This window comes from Lithobates pipiens, unplaced genomic scaffold (genome assembly GCF_037356315.1).
Source record: "Lithobates pipiens isolate NorthernLeopardFrog02 unplaced genomic scaffold, aLitPip1_a1.2 Scaffold_30, whole genome shotgun sequence".
In the NCBI taxonomy this organism is placed as follows: domain Eukaryota; kingdom Metazoa; phylum Chordata; class Amphibia; order Anura; family Ranidae; genus Lithobates; species Lithobates pipiens.
In genome coordinates, this window is record NW_027507791.1 from 28,134,571 (window position 1) to 28,157,858 (window position 23,288).

Sequence of the window (23,288 nt, forward strand, 5' to 3'; positions counted from 1 at the left end):
ATTGTCTATGGGTCTGGGCTGACTGTCTGTAGTACTACAACCCTCAGCAGGCCCATTGTTATTAAAGATCCCACCATCCTGCACACACACAGTACCTGCAGCTGCTCTCTCCACAGGAATAGGAACGGTGTCCATCTTCTCCTCACCTTCCTGGGGAGCTGAATCTGGACTGGACTCCAGTTTGTTGATCAGATCCAACATGTTAGAACCTTCATCCTCCTGCTCAGATGTTCCACATTGCTGGGGAGGGAAGGGGACAGAGGCCTCCGCCATTGAGGGCTCAGCAGGTGTCTGAGGTGTTGAACAGCTGGGCTCATCCTCCGGGCCCACTTTCTCACTCTCTGCTTCCATCTCCTCGCTCTCCATGCAGGAAGAAGCTCCTTTCCTCATTTGGTTAAATCGCTCCTCATTTTTATATTTTTCTTTAAAAGCTCCACTATTCTCCTTCAGAGAACTCACCAATTCCTTCTGCTTCCGCAGAGCTTGTTCCAGGTCCTTCAATTCAGGCCTCAGAGCCGGTCTCTTCTTACTGAAGACTTTGGCACAAATCTGCTTTTTCTTTTTAAATTCAGCTTTCAAAGCTCCCAACTTCTCCTCTTCCTTCTCAATCCGCTTCAGTGTTTCCACAATCCTCCGTCTAAAGGCAGACAGAGATTCATCCTTCCTTGGGCCAGGCCCAGAATCTTCCGCAGGTTGAGGCCTATCCAGGGGGCCCCCGCCAGGGTCCTCCCCAGGATCCAGCATCCTTCCTGGGGCAGAGGAGTAACTCTAGCCCCTGGTCTCTGGAAGCACAGGAGCAAAGGAACTAGCAACCTCTCACCTCGCTGTCAAGGAGAGGAATGGCAGTTTCCCACCATCCCTGTGCTGAGTTCCCGGGTCTGTACACCCGCTGTGCCCATTATGAGGGGTTCCCACCATCCCTGTGCTGAGTTCCCGGGTCTGTACACCCGCTGTGCCCATTATGAGGGGTTCCCACCATCCCTGTGCTGAGTTCCCGGGTCTGTACACCCGCTGTGCCCATTATGAGGGGTTCCCACCACCCCTGTGCTGAGTTCCCGGGTCTGTACACCCGCTGTGCCCATTATGAGGAGTTCTCACCATCCCTGTGCTGAGTTCCCGGGTCTGTACACCCGCTATGCCCATTATGAGGGGTTCCCACCATCCCTGTGCTGAGTTCCCGGGTCTGTACACCCGCTGTGCCCATTATGAGGGGTTCCCACCATCCCTGTGCTGAGTTCCCGGGTCTATACACCCGCTGTGCCCATTATGAGGGGTTCCCACCATCCCTGTGCTGAGTTCCCGGGTCTGTACACCCGCTGTGCCCATTATGAGGGGTCCCCACCATCCCTGTGCTGAGTTCCCGGGTCTGTACACCCGCTGTGCCCATTATGAGGGGTTCCCACCATCCCTGTGCTGAGTTCCCGGGTCTGTACACCCGCTGTGCCCATTATGAGGGGTTCCCACCATCCCTGTGCTGAGTTTCCGGGTCTGTACGCCCGCTGTGCCCATTATGAGGGGTTCCCACCATCCCTGTGCTGAGTTCCCGGGTCTGTACACCCGCTGTGCCCATTATGAGGGGTTCCCACCATCCCTGTGCTGAGTTCCCGGGTCTGTACACCCGCTGTGCCCATGATGAGAGGTTCCCACCATCCCTGTGCTGAGTTTCCGGGTCTGTACGCCCGCTGTGCCCATTATGAGGGGTTCCCACCATCCCTGTGCTGAGTTCCCGGGTCTGTACACCCGCTGTGCCCATTATGAGGGGTTCCCACCATCCCTGTGCTGAGTTCCCGGGTCTGTATACCCGCTGTGCCCATTATGAGGGGTTCCCACAATCCCTGTGCTGAGTTCCCGGGTCTGTACACCCGCTGTGCCCATTATGAGGGGTTCCCACCATCCCTGTGCCGAGTTCCCGGGTCTGTACACCCGCTGTGCCCATGATGAGAGGTTCCCACCATCCCTGTGCTGAGTTCCCGGGTCTGTACGCCCGCTGTGCCCATTATGAGGGGTTCCCACCATCCCTGTGCTGAGTTCCCGGGTCTGTACATCCGCTGTGCCCATTATGAGGGGTTCCCACCATCCCTGTGCTGAGTTCCCGGGGTCTGTACACCCGCTGTGCCCATTATGAGGGGTTCTCACTATCCCTGTGCTGAGTTCCCGGGGTCTGTACACCCGCTGTGCCCATTATGAGGGGTTCTCACCATCCCTGTGCCGAGTTCCCGGGGTCTGTACACCCGCTGTGCCCATTATGAGGGGTTCCCACCATCCCTGTGCCGAGTTCCCGGGTCTGTACACCCGCTGTACCCATTATGAGGGGTTCCCACCATCCCTGTGCTGAGTTCCCGGGTCTGTACACCCGCTGTACCCATTATGAGGGGTTCCCACCATCCCTGTGCTGAGTTCCCGGGTCTGTACACCCGCTGTGCCCATTATGAGGGGTTCCCACCATCCCTGTGCCGAGTTCCCGGGTCTGTACACCCGCTGTGCCCATTATGAGGGGTTCCCACCATCCCTGTGCCGAGTTCCCGGGTCTGTACACCCGCTGTGCCCATTATGAGGGGTTCCCACCATCCCTGTGCCGAGTTCCCGGGTCTGTACACCCGCTGTGCCCATTATGAGGGGTTCCCACCATCCCTGTGCCGAGTTCCCGGGTCTGTACACCCGCTGTGCCCATTATGAGGGGTTCCCACCATCCCTGTGCCGAGTTCCCGGGTCTGTACACCCGCTGTGCCCATTATGAGGGGTTCCCACCATCCCTGTGCTGAGTTCCCGGGTCTGTACACCCACTATGCCCATTATGAGGGGTTCCCACCATCCCTGTGCCGAGTTCCCGGGTCTGTACACCCGCTGTGCCCATTATGAGGGGTTCCCACCATCCCTGTGCCGAGTTCCCGGGTCTGTACACCCGCTGTGCCCATTATGAGGGGTTCCCACCATCCCTGTGCCGAGTTCCCGGGTCTGTACACCCGCTGTGCCCATTATGAGGGGTTCCCACCATCCCTGTGCCGAGTTCCCGGGTCTGTACACCCGCTGTGCCCATTATGAGGGGTTCCCACCATCCCTGTGCTGAGTTCCCGGGTCTGTACACCCACTATGCCCATTATGAGGGGTTCCCACCATCCCTGTGCCGAGTTCCCGGGTCTGTACACCCGCTGTGCCCATTATGAGGGGTTCCCACCATCCCTGTGCTGAGTTCCCGGGTCTGTACACCCGCTGTGCCCATTATGAGGGGTTCCCACCATCCCTGTGCCGAGTTCCCGGGTCTGTACACCCGCTGTGCCCATTATGAGGGGTTCCCACCATCCCTGTGCCGAGTTCCCGGGTCTGTACACCCACTGTGCCCATTATGAGGGGTTCCCACCATCCCTGTGCCGAGTTCCCGGGTCTGTACACCCGCTGTGCCCATTATGAGGGGTTCTCACCATCCCTGTGCTGAGTTCCCGGGTCTGTACACCTGCTGTGCCCATTATGAGGGGTTCCCACCATCCCTGTGCCGAGTTCCCGGGTCTGTACACCCGCTGTGCCCATTATGAGGGGTTCCCACCATCCCTGTGCCGAGTTCCCGGGTCTGTACACCCGCTGTGCCCATTATGAGGGGTTCCCACCATCCCTGTGCTGAGTTCCCGGGTCTGTACACCCGCTGTGCCCATTATGAGGGGTTCCCACCATCCCTGTGCCGAGTTCCCGGGTCTGTACACCCGCTGTGCCCATTATGAGGGGTTCCCACCATCCCTGTGCCGAGTTCCCGGGTCTGTACACCCACTGTGCCCATTATGAGGGGTTCCCACCATCCCTGTGCCGAGTTCCCGGGTCTGTACACCCGCTGTGCCCATTATGAGGGGTTCCCACCATCCCTGTGCCGAGTTCCCGGGTCTGTACACCCGCTGTGCCCATTATGAGGGGTTCCCACCATCCCTGTGCCGAGTTCCCGGGTCTGTACACCCGCTGTGCCCATTATGAGGGGTTCCCACCATCCCTGTGCCGAGTTCCCGGGTCTGTACACCCGCTGTGCCCATTATGAGGGGTTCCCACCATCCCTGTTCTGTTCTCTGATTGCCAATCACAGGATGAGGTCAGCACACTGAGAGATTTTCCAGGCTCCTCCCACTCTCCTTAATTTTATTCTGATATTGATTACTGATCACCACGAATTATCGGCGTCGTATTGATGATCTCATTAGCGGGCGGCGTTGGCGCAGTTCGCGACGCTCTGGTGGCGCCGTCATCGCCCGAAAAAGATTTGTCGGAGCAAGTTTGTGGTAACATTCGATCGCCGCCACGCAGAATCCATTGGCGGGTCGGCGATGTCGCAGTGACGGGTCCTCGCCGTTTCCGGACGTCTGACGTCACTCCAGTTCCAGAAAAAATGGTGGCCGGCCCTCCCAGAATCCCTCCACTACCATATGACCAATCCTCCCCTCCCCCCCAATGACGGAGGTTAAAAGGGTGGCCGATTGACGGATTAATTAACGCTCTTCCTTCCCGTCCGCCTACATTGCCGCGCTAAAAATACACATTGACCGGCGGTCGCTCGTGACTCCGATTTAACCCTTCCCCGGGGGAGGGGGGGCGGGGCGCGGATCGGGAATTCTCTGTAAGAGCGCATCGATCGCCCCTTTTTGTTCTATCAGATTTGATGTAGCGTTATTGAAGGTTTAATGTAGCGGATGATATAAATAATCTCCGCCGCGTCCGTTCACAGTCCAGGAATCGCTCGCCGGCCGCCATCATCCGCGCTCCAGCGGGCAGGAAATACCGCTCCTAAAAAGGGGAAGTTCGCCGCGTTTCCTCCCCTCGGCTGCACAATAGGAGGACGGCGGGGAAAGGAGGATGGCAGGGAAATGGTCATGTGACTTATATAGCGCGGCCGATAACCACGCCGCGCTTTTTTACTGCGCGTTTCCCCACACGGATCCCAAGCACAGCGCCATCTGGAGTGAATGGGGAAAAATACCGGATTATGGCCACTAACCAGTGCGGAGTTACATAGAAAATAACTTGTGTGCTCATCAGCACCCTCTAGTGTGACTGGCGAAAAAAAAAAAACACACTGGCCACTAGATGGCGCTGACTATCATAGGAAATAATGCTCATTAGCGCCATCTAGTGGAGATCGGGAAAAAATACTGCATTACGCGATATAAATCGTCTCCCTGCAGGTCTGGCAGTGTGTGATCTGTTCCTTGCCCCGGAGTCACAAAGCAGGAAGTAGAGCTGACATTTGGTCAGTGGGGACACCCGAGACCTGGATGGATGGGAGAATTCTCCGGCTCAGAAAAGTGGGGGCAGCCGTGTGGACTAGGAATGGGAGGTGGAGAGAGGAGGGGAGTGGCCTTCTCCTAATAGAGTCAGGAAGGCGGGGCAGTGACTACAAAACAGAAAATTATTTCATCCTCAGAAAACTGGAGTCTCATTTTTTTTTTTTTTTTGCCCAGTGTGAAGCAGCCAGAAGGGGGCGCCGACAGGAGGAAAGGGCAGCTGCAGCCATTAGAAGTGCAGGAAATTTTTTATTTTTGGGGTGTGGTTCCCCTTTCCGGCGTTCCCACCCCCCCCCCCCCCCCCGCGCTGACGCCTCCGATAAGAACGATCGTAGAGCGGGCGGGACACGGCGGGCGGCGGCGGTTCCTGCGTCGTTAACATCACTCGTTGTAATTGTCGCCCAGCGCTGGAAAGGAGCCGGAGCCGCTGACTATTACGGTGAAGAGATTTCTCGGAGCGCGGCGACATAAAAGTGCGATTCCGCCCTTTACTGCCGGACATCAATTTTCATATTTAGGAGCTCGGCAGTAAAAAAAATGGCGGAAATTATTTTCATTGAGATTTTTTATCCCCGTGGCTTCATGAGGAAAAAAGTAATCGGAAATAATGTTACAAAATATCCTTTTTCGGGGGAAAAGTGTCGCCGAACAAGTGTCGGTCAAAACATGGCCACTAGAGGGCGACATCATAGGAAAGAAGTATATGCATCAGCGCCATCTAGTGCGAGAGTGGGGAAAATACTGCATTATGGCCACTAGGTGGTGCGGAGTTAGATAGGAAATAACTTCTGTGTTCATCAGCGCCCTCTAGTGTGGATGGGGAAAATAAAACATTATAACCACTAGATGGTGCTGAGTAACATAAGAAATAAGCATGCTCATCGGCGCCTTCTAGTGCAAATAGGGAAAATACTGCATTATGGCCACTAGGTGGCGCAGAGTAGACTAGAAAATAAAGATGTTCATCAGCGCCATCTAGTGAGAGTGGGGAAAATAACGCATTATGGTCTCTAGATGGCGCTATCATAGGAAATAAGTATGCTCAACAGCGCAGGGGCGGACTGACCATTCGGGCACTGCCCGAGGGCCCACATGCCACTAAAGGGCCCCTATCAGGGTTGACAGCCTCAATAAAACTAGGGACAGTATGTAAAAATCTGTGTTAAAAATACCAAGATTATAGCTGCCCCGCCTCTCTAGTACCTTTTCAGTGTGTGCATACTGTGTGGCCCCATTATCTCCTATTGCCCAGGGGCCCCATAATCTTCTCCTATTGCCCGGGGGCCCCCCTAATCTCCTATTGCCCGGGGGCCCCATGAGTTGTCTGTCCGCCCCTGCAACAGCGCCATCTAATGTGAATGAGGAAAATACCAAAATGATGGCATACATATTTCCTATGGTTGTCAGCGCCCTCTAGTGTGAATGGGGAAAATACTGCATTATGGCCACTAGATGGGGCTGAGTAACATAGGAAACATGTATGATCAACAGCGCCATCTAGTGGCCATTATATGGTATGTTCTCTATTCACACTAGATGGCGCTGTTGAGCAAATGCCACATTATGCCACTAGATGGCACTGATGAGCATACTTATAATGGCCAATAGATGGCACCTGCTATCATAGGATATGTGTATGGCTCAACAGCTCCATCTAGTGTGAATAGAGAAAATAGCGCATTATGACCACTAGATGGCGTAATCATTGGAAATAAGTATGTTCATCAGTGCCATCTAGTGGCCCTTATATGTGGTATTTTCTCTATTGACACTAGATGGCGCGGTTGAGCAAATACCACATTATGGCCTCCAGATGGCACTATTATTGGAAATTAGTACGTGCCACAGGGCCATCTAATGTGAATCAGGAAAATACTGTATTATGACCACTAGATGGCGTAATCATTGGAAATAAGCATGTTCATCAGTGCCATCTAGTATTAATTGAGGGCAATACTTCATTATGGCCACTAGATGGTGCTGAGTAAGATAGGAAATGTGTATGATCAACATCGCCATCTAGTGGCCATTATATGGTATGTTCTCTATTCACACTAGATGGCGCTCTTTAGCAAATACCACATTATGGCCTCCAGATCGCGCTATTATTGGAAATAAGTATGCTCCACAGGGCCATCTAATGTGAATCAGGAAAATACCGCATTATGACCACTAGATGGAGTAATCATTGGAAATAAGTATGCTCACCAGTGCCATCTAGTACTAATTGAGGGCAATACTTAATTATGGCCACTAGATGGTGCTGAGTAGCATAGGAAATAAGTATGCTCATCATTGCCATCTAGTGGCCATTATATGTGGTATTTTCTCTATTCACATTAGATGGCGCTGTTGAGCAAATACCACATTGTGGCCTCTAGATGGCGCTATCATAGGAAGTAAGTACGCTCCACAGGGCCATGTAATGTGAATCAGGAAAATACCGCATTATGGCCATGAGATGGCGCTATAATTGGAAATAAATATGCTCCTCAGCCATCGATCGGACGGGCCGGGAATTCCTCCTGGTTTGCGATGCGGGTTGCCACGCACGCGGCACAGTCATAAATCTGTATTTGAAGAAATATGGCCGCCGTCTCCCGCGCAGTTCACCCGATTGGCGGCTCCGGCGGTTTCTCTTTCCTGCAAGTCGATAAGATTTACGAGCGGAATTACGAACGAACGAACGCCGGCGGGGGTGTGAGGTCCCGTCATGGCCCGGGGGGGGGGGGGGAGGTTCAAAACTGCGTTTTTGTAGGGGCTGGCGGGGAAAAGCGCGGCGGTTTGTTTCCATATGGTGGAGGATATAAAAACGGCGAGATTTTCATTTACCTCCCCCCGACGCCGAGAATTCTCCATTATTTTTTTTCTATTATAATTTAGCGGTAATGTGCGGGAAAAAGGAGGCGGCGGGATTCCTCTCCACCCCGCGGCTACGGGGGAAACAAAAAAAACAGAGCGATCGTCTCCGGCGCAGGTTTTGATGTCGGAAGCGTGAAACGGAGACACCTAATTCTCCATTTTTATTCATAGCCGACACAACGGGGGAGCGCGGCGCCCCCCGCTGGAAACCGCGTCCGCGCTCCTCGGGAAAGAGAGGAAGCCTTTAGTCTCCCTCGGACCGCGCCCGCCGCGATCGCAACAAACCTTTCTTCTTTATCTATTTTTTAACTGCGTTAAATGAGCGCCGCGGCGCCATTCTGCAAACCGCTGATCGCCATCGAAGTCGACTTCCTCGCGCAGGCGCCCGGAGGTGAAGATGGATAAACTGGCGGGAGGCGGATCGACGGCTCTCACCGACTTACTGAGGATCGGCGGACCCCACTTAACCCCCCGGCCGGAGAGAGCGCAGGAGACCGCGAGGGGGGGGGAGGGGTCTGATTACCAATAACGCCGCCCGTTACCAAGGCAACTGGATTAGAAACGCAAAATTAGAAAGACGAGTTTATTTGGAACAATCAATCGATCACTTTATATAAATAAAAGATCTCGAGGATCTTACCAGAATGTGACCTCCGGGAACCGACTTCCCAAATATAGAGTGTAAGCTCCTGGGGTCAGGATCTCATTATACCTCTAGACTGTAAGCTCCTGGGGTCAGGGTCTCATTATACCTCTAGACTGTAAGCTCCTGGGGTCAGGATCTCATTATACCTCTAGACTGTAAGCTCCTGGGGTCAGGGTCTCATTATACCTCTAGACTGTAAGCTCCTGGGGTCAGGATCTCATTATACCTCTAGACTGTAAGCTCCTGGGGTTGGGGTCTCATTATACCTCTAGACTGTAAGCTCCTGGGGTCAGGATCTCATTATACCCCTAGACTGTAAGCTCCTGGGGTCAGGATCTCATTATATCTCTAGACTGTAAGCTCCTGGGGTCAGGATCTCATTATACCTCTAGACTGTAAGCTCCTGGGGTCAGGATCTCATTATATCTCTAGACTGTAAGCTCCTGGGGTCAGGGTCTCATTATACCTCTAGACTGTAAGCTCCTGGGGTCAGGGTCTCATTATACCTCTAGACTGTAAGCTCCTGGGGTCAGGATCTCATTATACCTCTAGACTGTAAGCTCCTGGGGTCAGGATCTCATTATATCTCTAGACTGTAAGCTCCTGGGGTCAGGATCTCATTATACCTCTAGACTGTAAGCTCCTGGGGTCAGGATCTCATTATACCTCTAGACTGTAAGCTCCTGGGGTCAGGATCTCATTATACCTCTAGACTGTAAGCTCCTGGGGTCAGGATCTCATTATACCTCTAGACTGTAAGCTCCTGGGGTCAGGATCTCATTATACCTCTAGACTGTAAGCTCCTGGGGTCAGGATCTCATTATACCTCTAGACTGTAAGCTCCTGGGGTCAGGGTCTCATTATACCTCTAGACTGTAAGCTCCTGGGGTCAGGATCTCATTATACCTCTAGACTGTAAGCTCCTGGGGTCAGGGTCTCATTATACCTCTAGACTGTAAGCTCCTGGGGTCAGGGTCTCATTATACCTCTAGACTGTAAGCTCCTGGGGTCAGGGTCTCATTATACCTCTAGACTGTAAGCTCCTGGGGTCAGGGTCTCATTATACCTCTAGACTGTAAGCTCCTGGGGTCAGGGTCTCATTATACCTCTAGACTGTAAGCTCCTGGGGTCAGGGTCTCATTATACCTCTAGACTGTAAGCTCCTGGGGTCAGGATCTCATTATACCTCTAGACTGTAAGCTCCTGGGGTCAGGGTCTCATTATACCTCTAGACTGTAAGCTCCTGGGGTCAGGATCTCATTATACCTCTAGACTGTAAGCTCCTGGGGTCGGGGTCTCATTATACCTTTTAGACTGTAAGCTCCTGGGGTCGGGGTCTCATTATACCTTTTAGACTGTAAGCTCCTGGGGTCAGGGTCTCATTATACCTCTAGACTGTAAGCTCCTGGGGTCGGGGTCTCATTATACCTTTTAGACTGTAAGCTCCTGGGGTCAGGGTCTCATTATACCTCTAGACTGTAAGCTCCTGGGGTCAGGGTCTCATTATATCTCTAGACTGTAAGCTCCTGGGGTCAGGGTCTCATTATATCTCTAGACTGTAAGCTCCTGGGGTCAGGGTCTCATTATATCTCTAGACTGTAAGCTCCTGGGGTCAGGGTCTCATTATACCTCTAGACTGTAAGCTCCTGGGGTCAGGATCTCATTATACCTCTAGACTGTAAGCTCCTGGGGTCAGGGTCTCATTATACCTCTAGACTGTAAGCTCCTGGGGTCAGGGTCTCATTATACCTCTAGAGTGTAAGCTCCTGGGGTCAGGGTGTCATTATATCTCTAGACTGTAAGCTCCTGGGGTCAGGATCTCGTTATACCTCTAGACTGTAAGTTCCTGGGGTCAGGGTCTCATTATATCTCTAGAATGTAAGCTCCTGGGGTCAGGATCTCATTATATCTCTAGACTGTAAGCTCCTGGGGTCAGGGTCTCATTATACCTCTAGACTGTAAGCTCCTGGGGTCAGGGTCTCATTATACCTCTAGACTGTAAGCTCCTGGGGTCAGTCAGGGTCTCATTATACCTCTAGACTGTAAGCTCCTGGGGTCAGGGTCTCATTATACCTCTAGACTGTAAGCTCCTGGGGTCAGGATCTCATTATACCTCTAGACTGTAAGCTCCTGGGGTCAGGGTCTCATTATACCTCTAGACTGTAAGTTCCTGGGGTCAGGGTCTCATTATATCTCTAGACTGTAAGCTCCTGGGGTCAGGGTCTCATTATATCTCTAGACTGTAAGCTCCTGGGGTCAGGATCTCGTTATACCTCTAGACTGTAAGTTCCTGGGGTCAGGGTCTCGTTATACCTTTTAGACTGTAATCTCCTGGGGTCAGGATCTCATTATACCTCTAGACTGTAAGCTCCTGGGGTCAGGATCTCATTATACCTCTAGACTGTAAGCTCCTGGGGTCAAGGTCTCATTATACCTCTAGACTGTAAGCTCCTGGGGTCAGGATCTCATTATACCTCTAGACTGTAAGTTCCTGGGGTCAGGGTCTCATTATACCTCTAGACTGTAATCTCCTGGGGTCAGGATCTCGTAATACCTCTAGACTGTAAGCTCCTGGGGTCAGGATCTCGTTATACCTCTAGACTGTAAGCTCCTGGGGTCAGGATCTCATTATACCTCTAGACTGTAAGCTCCTGGGGTCAGGGTCTCATTATATCTCTAGACTGTAAGCTCCTGGGGTCAGGATCTCATTATACCTCTAGACTGTAAGCTCCTGGGGTCAGGATCTCGTTATACCTCTAGACTGTAAGCTCCTGGGGTCAGGATCTCATTATACCTCTAGACTGTAAGCTCCTGGGGTCAGGGTCTCATTATATCTCTAGACTGTAAGCTCCTGGGGTCAGGATCTCATTATATCTCTAGAATGTAAGCTCCTGGGGTCAGGGTCTCATTATACATTAGACTGTAAGCTCCTGGGGTCAGGATCTCATTATACCTCTAGACTGTAAGCTCCTGGGGTCAGGATCTCATTATACATCTAGACTGTAAGCTCCTGGGGTCAGGGTCTCATTATACCTCTAGAGTGTAAGCTCCTGGGGTCAGGATCTCATTATATCTCTAGACTGTAAGCTCCTGGGGTCAGGATCTCATTATATCTCTAGACTGTAAGCTCCTGGGGTCAGGGTCTCATTATACCTCTAGAGTGTAAGCTCCTGGGGTCAGAATCTCATTATACCTCTAGAGTGTAAGCTCCTGGGGTCAGGGTCTCATTATACCTCTAGACTGTAAGCTCCTGGGGTCAGAATCTCATTATACCTCTAGAGTGTAAGCTCCTGGGGTCAGGATCTCATTATACCTCTAGAGTGTAAGCTCCTGGGGTCAGGATCTCATTATACCTCTAGAGTGTAAGCTCCTGGGGTCAGAATCTCATTATACCTCTAGAGTGTAAGCTCCTGGGGTCAGGGTCTCATTATACCTCTAGACTGTAAGCTCCTGGGGTCAGAATCTCATTATACCTCTAGAGTGTAAGCTCCTGGGGTCAGGGTCTCATTATACCTCTAGACTGTAAGCTCCTGGGGTCAGAATCTCATTATACCTCTAGAGTGTAAGCTCCTGGGGTCAGGATCTCATTATACCTCTAGAGTGTAAGCTCCTGGGGTCAGGGTCTCATTATACCTCTAGAGTGTAAGCTCCTGGGGTCAGAATCTCATTATACCTCTAGAGTGTAAGCTCCTGGGGTCAGGGTCTCATTATACCTCTAGACTGTAAGCTCCTGGGGTCAGAATCTCATTATACCTCTAGAGTGTAAGCTCCTGGGGTCAGGATCTCATTATACCTCTAGAGTGTAAGCTCCTGGGGTCAGGGTCTCGGAGGATCTCTGGGAAGATCTCTGATACATTGTAAGGTTTCTGCGGATGTTTTGTGTCCGGTGAAACGCGTCGGTGGTGTGAAGTTCTCCGCATTCACTGTACACGGTGGATTCGCACCAGGAGAGGAGGATATAAAGCCGGTGAGGTAACAGTACGGGATGAGGGTTGCCTTGGCAGCGTAACCCCCGAGGAGCCGGCGCGGCGCAGTGCGCACGCGCGGAGAGCGAGGTGACAATATATCGCCGTACACCTCACTTTATGGCCCCATAAAAGTCAGAACGCCCCGTGCCGCAGAGCGGACTAGGCTGGTGAAGGGGGTGGGGGGGGGACACTGCGCTCTCTTCTGACTCTGTAGAGGAGGGGAGGGGGTGGGGGAGGGGCGCCACACTCAGGGCCAATTCACGATTGTCAGCGGCAAGGCGAGCGATAATCTGCGGGCGCTCAGCTGTCTGTGGGCTGCAAATTACCCGCTCTTCATGTACCATAATGTTCCTCAATTTGCCCGCCACGGGTGACATAACCCGGTTACCATAGCGACTGCCATCCATTACCACCCCCCTCCCCCCGCCTACCCCGGCCAACTTCCTCTGCCCCACAAAGCCATTTCCCACCCAACTTCTCTGAGCCGCGATAATTCATCCGTCATTCATAGACACATTAGAGTGTAAGCTCCTCTGTACAGAGACTGATGTGACTGTGGGGGAGGGGACATTAGAGTGTAAGCTCCTCTGTACAGAGACTGATGTGACTGTGGGGGAGGGGACATTAGAGTGTAAGCTCCTCTGTACAGAGACTGATGTGACTGTGGGGGGAGGGACATTAGAGTGTAAGTTCCTCTGTACAGAGGCTGATGTGACTGTGTGGGGGGAGGGGACATTAGAGTGTAAGCTCCTCTGTACAGAGACTGATGTGATGTGGGGGGAGGGGACATTAGAGTGTAAGCTCCTCTGTACAGAGACTGATGTGACTGTGTGGGGGGAGGGGACATTAGAGTGTAAGCTCCTCTGTACAGAGATTGATGTGACTGTGGGGGGAGGGGACATTAGAGTGTAAGCTCCTCTGTACAGAGACTGATGTGACTGTGGGGGGGGGAGGGGACATTAGAGTGTAAGCTCCTCTGTATAGAGACTGATGTGACTGTGGGGGGAGGGGACATTAGAGTGTAAGCTCCTCTGTACAGAGACTGATGTGACTGTGGGGGAGGGGACATTAGAGTGTAAGCTCCTCTGTATAGAGACTGATGTGACTGTGGGGGAGGGGACATTAGAGTGTAAGCTCCTCTGTACAGAGACTGATGTGACTGTGGGGGAGGGGACATTAGAGTGTAAGCTCCTCTGTACAGAGACTGATGTGACTGTGGGGGAGGGACATTAGAGTGTAAGCTCCTCTGTACAGAGACTGATGTGACTGTGGGGGGGAGGGGACATTAGAGTGTAAGCTCCTCTGTACAGAGACTGATGTGACTGTGGGGGGAGGGGACATTAGAGTGTAAGCTCCTCTGTACAGAGACTGATGTGACTGTGGGGGAGGGGACATTAGAGTGTAAGCTCCTCTGTACAGAGACTGATGTGATGTGTGGGGGGAGGGGACATTAGAGTGTAAGCTCCTCTGTACAGAGACTGATGTGACTGTGGGGGGGGAGGGGGCATTAGAGTGTAAGCTCCTCTGTACAGAGACTGATGTGACTGTGGGGGGAGGGGACATTAGAGTGTAAGCTCCTCTGTACAGAGACTGATGTGACTGTGGGGGGAGGGGACATTAGAGTGTAAGCTCCTCTGTACAGAGACTGACGTGACTGTGGGGGAGGGGACATTAGAGTGTAAGCTCCTCTGTACAGAGACTGATGTGACTGTGGGGGGAGGGGACATTAGAGTGTAAGCTCCTCTGTACAGAGACTGATGTGACTGTGGGGGGGGGAGGGGACATTATGAGTGTAAGCTCCTCTGTACAGAGACTGATGTGACTGTGGGGGGAGGGGACATTAGAGTGTAAGCTCCTCTGTACAGAGACTGGTGTGACTGTGGGGGAGGGGACATTAGAGTGTAAGCTCCTCTGTACAGAGACTGATGTGACTGTGGGGGAGGGGACATTAGAGTGTAAGCTCCTCTGTACAGAGATTGATGTGACTGTGGGGGGGGGGGGGGGACATTAGAGTGTAAGCTCCTCTGTACAGAGATTGATGTGACTGTGGGGGGGGGGACATTAGAGTGTAAGCTCCTCTGTACAGAGACTGATGTGGGGGAGGGGTGGCGGTATTTTGATTCGGTGAATTATGGATGAATTCTGTAGAACGTTCCGTCATTCTCCGGGATTTCCTCTCTCTGCTATTTCCCGGGTCAGTCCGGTTCACACGCTTCCCATTACACATCTGAAGAGCGACCCGAGCGGATCACAAGAGAGGTAATAATAAGAACGCCAATCAGAAGAGATCTCAGGAAATTTAGATAATTTCAATCGACTGAATAATTTATACATCACTGACCAAGGTGTCACCCCTCCCCCGGTGTCACTCATGGTGTCACCCCTCCCCCGGTGTCACTCATGGTGTCACCCCCTCCCCCGGTGTCACTCATGGTGTCGCTCACTCTTCTCCTGCTCTCTTATTCTCAGGCCTCCTGACCTCTGCCTGAACTCTGCACCTACCTTACACCCCCCCCCCCAGCACAATATTTGGCAGTGACATGGCGTTCGCTCTCTCTGCTAAATTTGCGCTCTGTCACAGAATTTCTCGCCCCGTTGGACGGTATTCTTTAAGCTGTGAATTCGCAGTTGATGGTGTCATGGCGGCTGTCATCGCCTCCCCAGGACACGCGCTGGCAGGAGGCCGGGCTCTCCCGTACAGATGGCGGCGCACTCATTTAGGGGGAAGGGAAAACAGTCTGCCATCTTGTATTTACTTTCCTGCCACCGACGAGCCGTGATGACTTCGGGCCGGAGACCAAAAATCACCGGATGGCGGCTCGGCGTGAACGCGGGGCAGCCTGACACAGCGCCGAGCGCGAGGGCAGAGAGGCGGCCATAATTAAAGGGAAACGCCATTTTTTATATAAATGATTATTGGTGTCATACCGACCCCAAAACAACAGATTTCTCCTCTGATCAGTTCTGAGGACTCCTCTCCAGTGACCCCTCCTCTCCCACGTCTCCAGTGACCCCTCCTCTCCAGTGACCCCTCCTCTCCCACGTCTCCAGTGACCCCTCCTCTCCAGTGACCCCTCCTCTCCCACGTCTCCAGTGATTCCTCCTTTCCTATGTGTCCAGTAACTCCTCTTCTCCAGTGACTCCTCCTCTCCAGTGTGTCCAGTGACCCCTCCTCTCCCGCATTTTCTCCTCTCCAGTGACTCCTCCTCTCCCAAGTCTCCAGTGGTCCCTCCTGTCCTGCGCCTCCAGTGACTCCTCCTCTCCAGTGACCCCTCCTCTCCAGTGACCCCTCCTCTCCAGTGACCCCTCCTCTCCTGTGTCTCCTCTCCTGTGTCTCCAGTGACCCCTCCTCTCCAGTGTCTCCAGTGACCCCCTTCTCTCCAGTGACTCCTCTCCTGTGTCTCCAGTGAACCCTCCTCTCCAGTGTCTCCAGTGACCCCTCCTCTCCAGTGACCCCTCCTCTCCAGTGTCTCCAGTGACCCCTCCTCTCAAGTGACTCCTCCTGTCCTGTGTCTTCAGTGATTCCTCCTCTCCAGTGACCCCTCCTCTCCAGTGTCTCCAGTGACTCCTCCTCTCCAGTGACTCCTCCTCTCCAATGACCCCTCCTCTCCAGTGTCTCCAATGACCCCTCCTCTCCAGTGTCCCCTCCTCTCCAGTGACCCCTCCTCTCCAGTGACCCCTCCTCTCATGCAGTGTGGGGGAGTAGTGGACGGACACAGGAACAACAATTGAGACTTGCCAGGCTGAATTGGTAAAGTGAAGGCGGAGCCCCGGCTTTGTTCTACATGAAAACCCGTTGAATTTGCGTTGGTCAGGCGATTGTATGAAGAGGCGGATTGTCTCCGGCGCGGCGGATGAGCCCCATTTGCACGGCGGATCTCGGTGGCGCAGGGCCAGTCTGTCGGACAGCTGCCTGATAATCGCGGATAACGCCGTTCTGGCAGGCGATGCGGCTAATCCGCAGGAGAGGCACAGATGCTGATTGTACAATTCACCTCTTTATCCGCGCGGATTAGGCGGCAGTGGGGGATGGGGGGGGCGTCTCTCAGTGGCTAATAACCTATTGATGGATTTGTGTTTTTTTTTGTTAGTTTTTTTATCGCCTCCAATGTTTAATAAAAGAAGATAAAAGATCTAAATATGGCAAAGACGATCTGCCAACGACTATCCGAGGACCTGAAGTGAAATCCAATCCCCGTGTCTCTCCGTTTATATAATTACCGGGAAATCTGAAGCTCAGCATACACGTTACAATCTGATTGGGGGGGGGGGGGTGACTCTTCAATGTGTGCCGGACCAGTCCAGATACATTGCAAGCTTGTTGCGGCGCTGAGTTTGCATGTCTGGCTGTGTTGCACTTATTGCAGATTTAAAATTGCTTGCGCCTCCGGCGGGGGCCTGGGGGCCGGTTTTAAACTCACACTTTCGGTCAAAAATGTGGTTTATCAGCCTTATCGATATCTTCATCCATGCATCTTATGGTGGCCACACACCGATACAAAGGTGCCAACGGTCCCGGATTTGCCGGGATGGTCCCAGATTTGCCGGGACGGTTGTGGAGTTGCCGGGATGGTCCCGGATTTGCCGGGACGGTCCCAGATTTGCCGGGACGGTTGTGGAGTTGCCGGGATGGTCCCGGATTTGCCGGGATGGTCCCAGATTTGCCGGGACGGTTGTGGAGTTGCCGGGATGGTCCCAGATTTGCCGGGATGGTGCCGCAGCTCGGCTGTTTGTCCTGCCGATTTTGTGTCCTGGCCCTTGTCTTGGGATCACAGCCCAACCTTGGGTTACTGCACGTGTAGAGTACCTCAAACGGGCATTACTTTCAGGGGTCATGAAGTGGGCGGGCCTTGCATATTTAGAGGCGGGGTCCATGCAGAGCCAGCCTGTGAAGTGGACATTCAGACACATGCCCATCAGAAAGGTATTAATTGGGGGATTGACAGCGGGGGCGGTCCCCACATATTTTAGAGGTGGTGTCTGGGTGGGACCAGCCTGTAAAACGTGGTTATGATGGGCGGTCAAAGAACATTTGGAGAAGGGTTCTGGGCAGGGCCAGCCTGTTAAGCAGGCAAGCAGACATGGTGGGCGTTTCCCCAATAATGGAGGCATCAATTGTGGGGATTGGCAGGTGGGCGATCCCCACATATATTTTAGAGGTGGTGGATGGGTGGGACCAACCTGTTAAGTGGGTGTGATGGGCGGTCACAGCATATTTAGAGAAGAGGTCTGGGCAGGCAAGCAGAAGTGGTGGTGGGCATTCCCCATCAAATGAGGCATTAATTGTAGGGGACCCCCATATATTTTAGAGGCTGGATGTGGGTGGGGCCAACCTGTAAAGTGGGTGTGATGGGCAGTCAAAGAATATTTAGAGAAGGGGTCTGGGCAGGCAGGCAAACAGAAATGGTGGTGGGCATTCCACATCAAATGAGACATTAATTGTAGGGGACCCCATATATTTTAGAGGCTGGATCTGGGCGGGACCAACCTGTAAAGTGGGTGTGGTCGGCGGTCACACCATATTTAGGAGGTGGCATCTGGGCGGGACCAACCTGTAAAGTGGTCGCGATGGGCGGTCACACCATATTTAGGAGGTGGCATCTGGGCGGGACCAACCTGTAAAGTCGTCGCGATGGGCGGTCACACCATATTTAGGAGGTGGTGTCTGGGCGGGACCAACCTGTAAAGTGGTCGCGATGGGCGGTCACACCATATTTAGGAGGTGGTGTCTGGGCGGGACCAACCTGTAAAGTGGGCGCGGTGGGCGGTCAGACCATATTTAGGAGGTGGTGTCTGGGCGGGACCAACCTGTAAAGTGGTCGCGATGGGCGGTCACACCATATTTAGGAGGTGGCATCTGGGTGGGACCAACCTGTAAAGTGGTCGCGATGGGCGGTCAGACCATATTTAGGAGGTGGTGTCTGGGCGGGACCAACCTGTAAAGTGGTCGCGATGGGCGGTCACACCATATTTAGGAGGTGGCATCTGGGCGGGACCAACCTGTAAAGTGGGCGCGGTGGGCGGTCAGACCATATTTAGGAGGTGGTGTCTGGGCGGGACCAACCTGTGAAGTGGGTGTGATGGGCGGTCACACCATATTTAGGAGGTGGCGTCTGGGCGGGACCAACCTGTAAAGTGGTCGCGATGGGCGGTCACACCATATTTAGGAGGTGGCGTCTGGGCGGGACCAACCTGTAAAGTGGGCGCGGTGGGCGGTCAGACCATATTTAGGAGGTGGTGTCTGGGCGGGACCAACCTGTGAAGTGGGTGTGATGGGCGGTCACACCATATTTAGGAGGTGGCATCTGGGCGGGACCAACCTGTAAAGTGGGCGCGGTGGGCGGTCAGACCATATTTAGGAGGTGGTGTCTGGGCGGGACCAACCTGTGAATTGGGAGTGGTTTGGACTATATGTGGCAGCATGGGATAAGGCCCGCCTCCATGGGGGGTGGAGATTATGATATAAAACGAGGAGATTATAGATCACACGGCGTTGATTTCTGGCGTCTTAAACTTTTATTCCTTTTAGGGAAAAAAAAAAAAAATAAAAATAAAAAAGACAAAAACTTTATAAAACAAAAATTAACAAACAAATTAATAGAAAAACGTAAAAAAATAAACATAAAGACGCCACAAACAAAAAAAAAAAAAAAAAAAAAAGCGAAGAATAAAGGGGAACCTGGAGAAGACCGAGGAAGGGGGGCGGCTCCATAAAATATGAATTCCGAGGAGGGGTAAAAATAAATAAAAACTCGCCAGCTTGCGTCGCGGCTCATGCCGCCGCCGTCCCGAGCGCTCCGGCGAAGTCTGACGACTTGAGCGAAATGAAGATAAATTAAAAAGATAAGAAAATGGCGCATAAGGAGGCATTAGAGGCGACGCTGCATGGGTTCTAGATCCCCGCGCCAGATTATTCCGACAATTAATAAACCTGCTCCCGGCAAATTTCCCCGCGGAGTCCCGGCGCAGACAGGCGCTCGCAACTCCACGAAAAAAAAAAAAAAACGTACCCAATCGAGGAGACGCAGGGAGCCGAGCACCTCCGGGAAATCGCAAAATTCACTTCGTCAAAACCCACCGCGTCCCCCCCGCGAGGCGATCCTTAATTTTTCCTGAAGTTTCTGCGAGGGAAACCGGGGCGCAATTTCCTGATATAAAAAGAGGGGGAGGGGGAGGGGGGGACGCGCTGGGCGCCATGATAAAGAGATACCCAATATTATTATTATTATGCATTTATATGGCTCTGACATATACCACAGCTCTGTACAGAGAACGCTGAGCGCAGGGGGCGGAGTTGGTGTATCTTTGGATTTCCTGGGTCCCGCCCAGATTTGATACGCGGCATTGATGAAGATTATTGATTGAACAGGAGACATTGGAGGATCCGCGGGATCGGTTTTCCCCGTCTTCTGAGCGCCTCGGGATAATTACGGGTAATTGGCGGCGGCGTGGTGGTGCCGCACGTGCTGGCCACAGCGTGGTTAATCGCAGAGGTCGGGCCGGAAAAAAAAAAAAAAAAAGGGGCAGGACGCGGCCCCGCGAACATCTCCGGGCGGTTATCGGAAGATCCGAAACGCTGTAATTACGTTGCGTTGCCTGCGTGAGCGATCCGCTATTAATTACATATCAGAGCCGCGAGAAAAAAAAAAAAAAAGAAGAAGGGCGAGCGTTTCAACACAAGACGCTCTCATCTGCTCCCCGCGCCTTTTATCAGGCCCCGGCGGCGTCCTGCCTTCCATTCCGATGGAGGTTATCGCGGTCTACGCCAAGCGACGCCATCCCTGCAATTAACATTTCAATTGCTCCGGTATTAGAAGAACAGCCAACAATTAGCGCACGCCGAACATCTGCCGCCGGATAGAAAGGGACGATGGAAAGTTCGCGCCCAAGAAAAAAAAAGGGGAAGGCGTGCGAAGAAAACAACGGCGCAGAAAATTCGGGGGGGGGGGGGCAAAATCCAGGTGGACGGGGCCAGCTGGGAGCAGAGGAGGAGGAGGAGGAGGAGGAGGAGGATGGGGACCCGTCCAGTGATGGCCCAACATACGTCTGTCATTAATCCGCAATGTTCCTTGTCAAATGGCGGCTGGGAATGGCGTTTTCGGCACGCCGGGGAATTCCTAATGGCAGGCGGGTCACGGCGAGGAAGAGTCGTGCGACGCTCCACATCCATCTTCCTGGAGTTATTAGGAGAAGGTTCGGGTAATAAGTCTGTCAGGGATGATGTCCAATTACTGGGCGATGGCGTGATGGCTTTGTCATGGCACGGGCCGCGGGTGCCATGACAGGGGGGGGGAGGGGAGCAGGTGGCGGGAGAAAATCCGCAACGTGACGCCTATGACAGGAGAATCATCTTTATCCATTTCTGCGAAAGACCAACTGACCCTCCAATTATACCCTTCTACTGTACCCCAGTCTGCCCTATGACCCTCTACCGTACCCCAGTCTGCCCTATGACCCTCTACCGTACCCCAGTCTGCCCTATGACCCTCTACTGTACCCCAAACTGCCCTATGACCCTCTACCGTACCCCAGTCTGCCCTATGACCCTCTACCGTACCCCAGTCTGCCCTATGACCCTCTACCGTACCCCAGTCTGCCCTATGACCCTCTACCGTACCCCAGTCTGCCCTATGACCCTCTACCGTACCCCAGTCTGCCCTATGACCCTCTACCGTACCCCAGTCTGCCCTATGACCCTCTACCGTACCCCAGTCTGCCCTATGACCCTCTACTGTACCCTAGTCTGCCCTATGACCCTCTACCGTACCCCAGTCTGCCCTATGACCCTCTACTGTACCCCAGTCTGCCCTATGACCCTCTACTGTACCCCAGTCTGCTCTATGACCCCCTACCGTACCCCAGTCTTCCCTTTGACCCTCTACTTCCCTATGACCCTCTACCCAGTCTGCCATATGACCCCCCTTACTGTACCCCAGTCTGCCCTATGACCCCCTTCCTTACCCCAGTCTGCCCTATGACCCTCTACCGTACCCCAGTCTGCCCTATGTCCCTCTACTGTACCCTAGTCTGCCCTATGTCCCCCTTCCTTACTCCAGTCTGCCCTATGACCCCCTTCCTTACTCCAGTCTGCCCTATGACCCCCTTCCTTACTCCAGTCTGCCCTATGACCCCCTTCCTTACCCCAGTCTGCTCTATGTCCCTCTACTGTACCCCATTCTGCCCTATGATCCCCTACCGTACCCCATTCTGCCCTATGACCCCCCTACCGTACCCCATTCTGCCCTATGACCCCCCTACTGTATCCCAGTCTGCCCTATGACCCCCTACCATACCCCAATCTGCACTATGTCCCTCTACTGTACCCCATTCTGCCCTGTCCCCCCTACTGTACCCTAATCTGTCCTGTGTCCCCCCTACTGTACCCCAGTCTGCCCTGCGTCCCCCCTACTGTACCCCAGTCTGACCCGTGTCCCCCTTACTGTACCCTGACCTATGTCCCCTTACTGTACACCAGTCTGCCATACATCTTTCTACTGTACCCCAATCTACTTTATGTCCCCCTACTGTACCCCAGTCTGCCCTATGTCCCCCTACTGTACACCAATCTGACCTGTGCCCCCCTATTGTACCCCAATCTGACCTGTGCCCCCCTACTGTACCCCAATCTGACCTGTGCCCCCCTACTGTACAACAATCTCACCTGTGCCCCCCTACTGTACAACAATTTCACCTGTGCCCCCCCTACTGTACAATTTCACCTGTGCCCCCCCTACTGTACAATCTCACCTGTGCCCCCCCTACTGTACAATCTCACCTGTGCCCCCCCTACTGTACAACAATCTCACCTGTGTCCCCCTACTGTACTCCAATTGCCCACCTCTTATGTCCCCATACTGTACCCCAGTCTTCCCAATGTCCCTCTAATGTACCAAAATCCCTCCCATGTCCACCTACTTACCCCAATCTGTCCTATGTACCTTTACTGTACCCCAATCTGGCCTATGTCCTTCTACTGTACCCCAATCCCTCCTATGTCTCTTTAATCCAATCTGCCCTATGTCCCTCCACTGCACCACAATCTGCCCTATGTCCCTCCACTGCACCCCAATCCGCCCCAAGTCCCTCCACTGTACCCCAATCCACCCTAAATCCCTCCACTGCACCCCAATCCACCATAAGTCCCTCCACTGTACCCCAATCCACCCTAAGTCCCTCCACTGCACCCCAATCCGCCCTAAGTCCCTTCACTGCACCCCAATCTGCCCTATGTCTGTCCACTGCACCCCAATCCAGTCCCTATGTCCCTCCACTACACCTTATGGCCCTCCACTGTACCCTTATCTTCCCTATGCCCCTCCACTGCACCCCAATCCGCCCTATGCCCCTCCACTGCACCCCAATCCACTGTACCCTAATCTGCCCTATGCCCCTCCACTGAATCCCATGTCCCTCCACTCTACCCCAACACCCCACCTCACTGTCCCTCTATTGTATCCCAACCTGCCCTATGTCTTTCTACTGTATCCCATTCCACCCAATTAACCCTCTATTATACTTCCCCCCCCCTCTAGATTGCCCCCATTTTTTTCCCCGCTA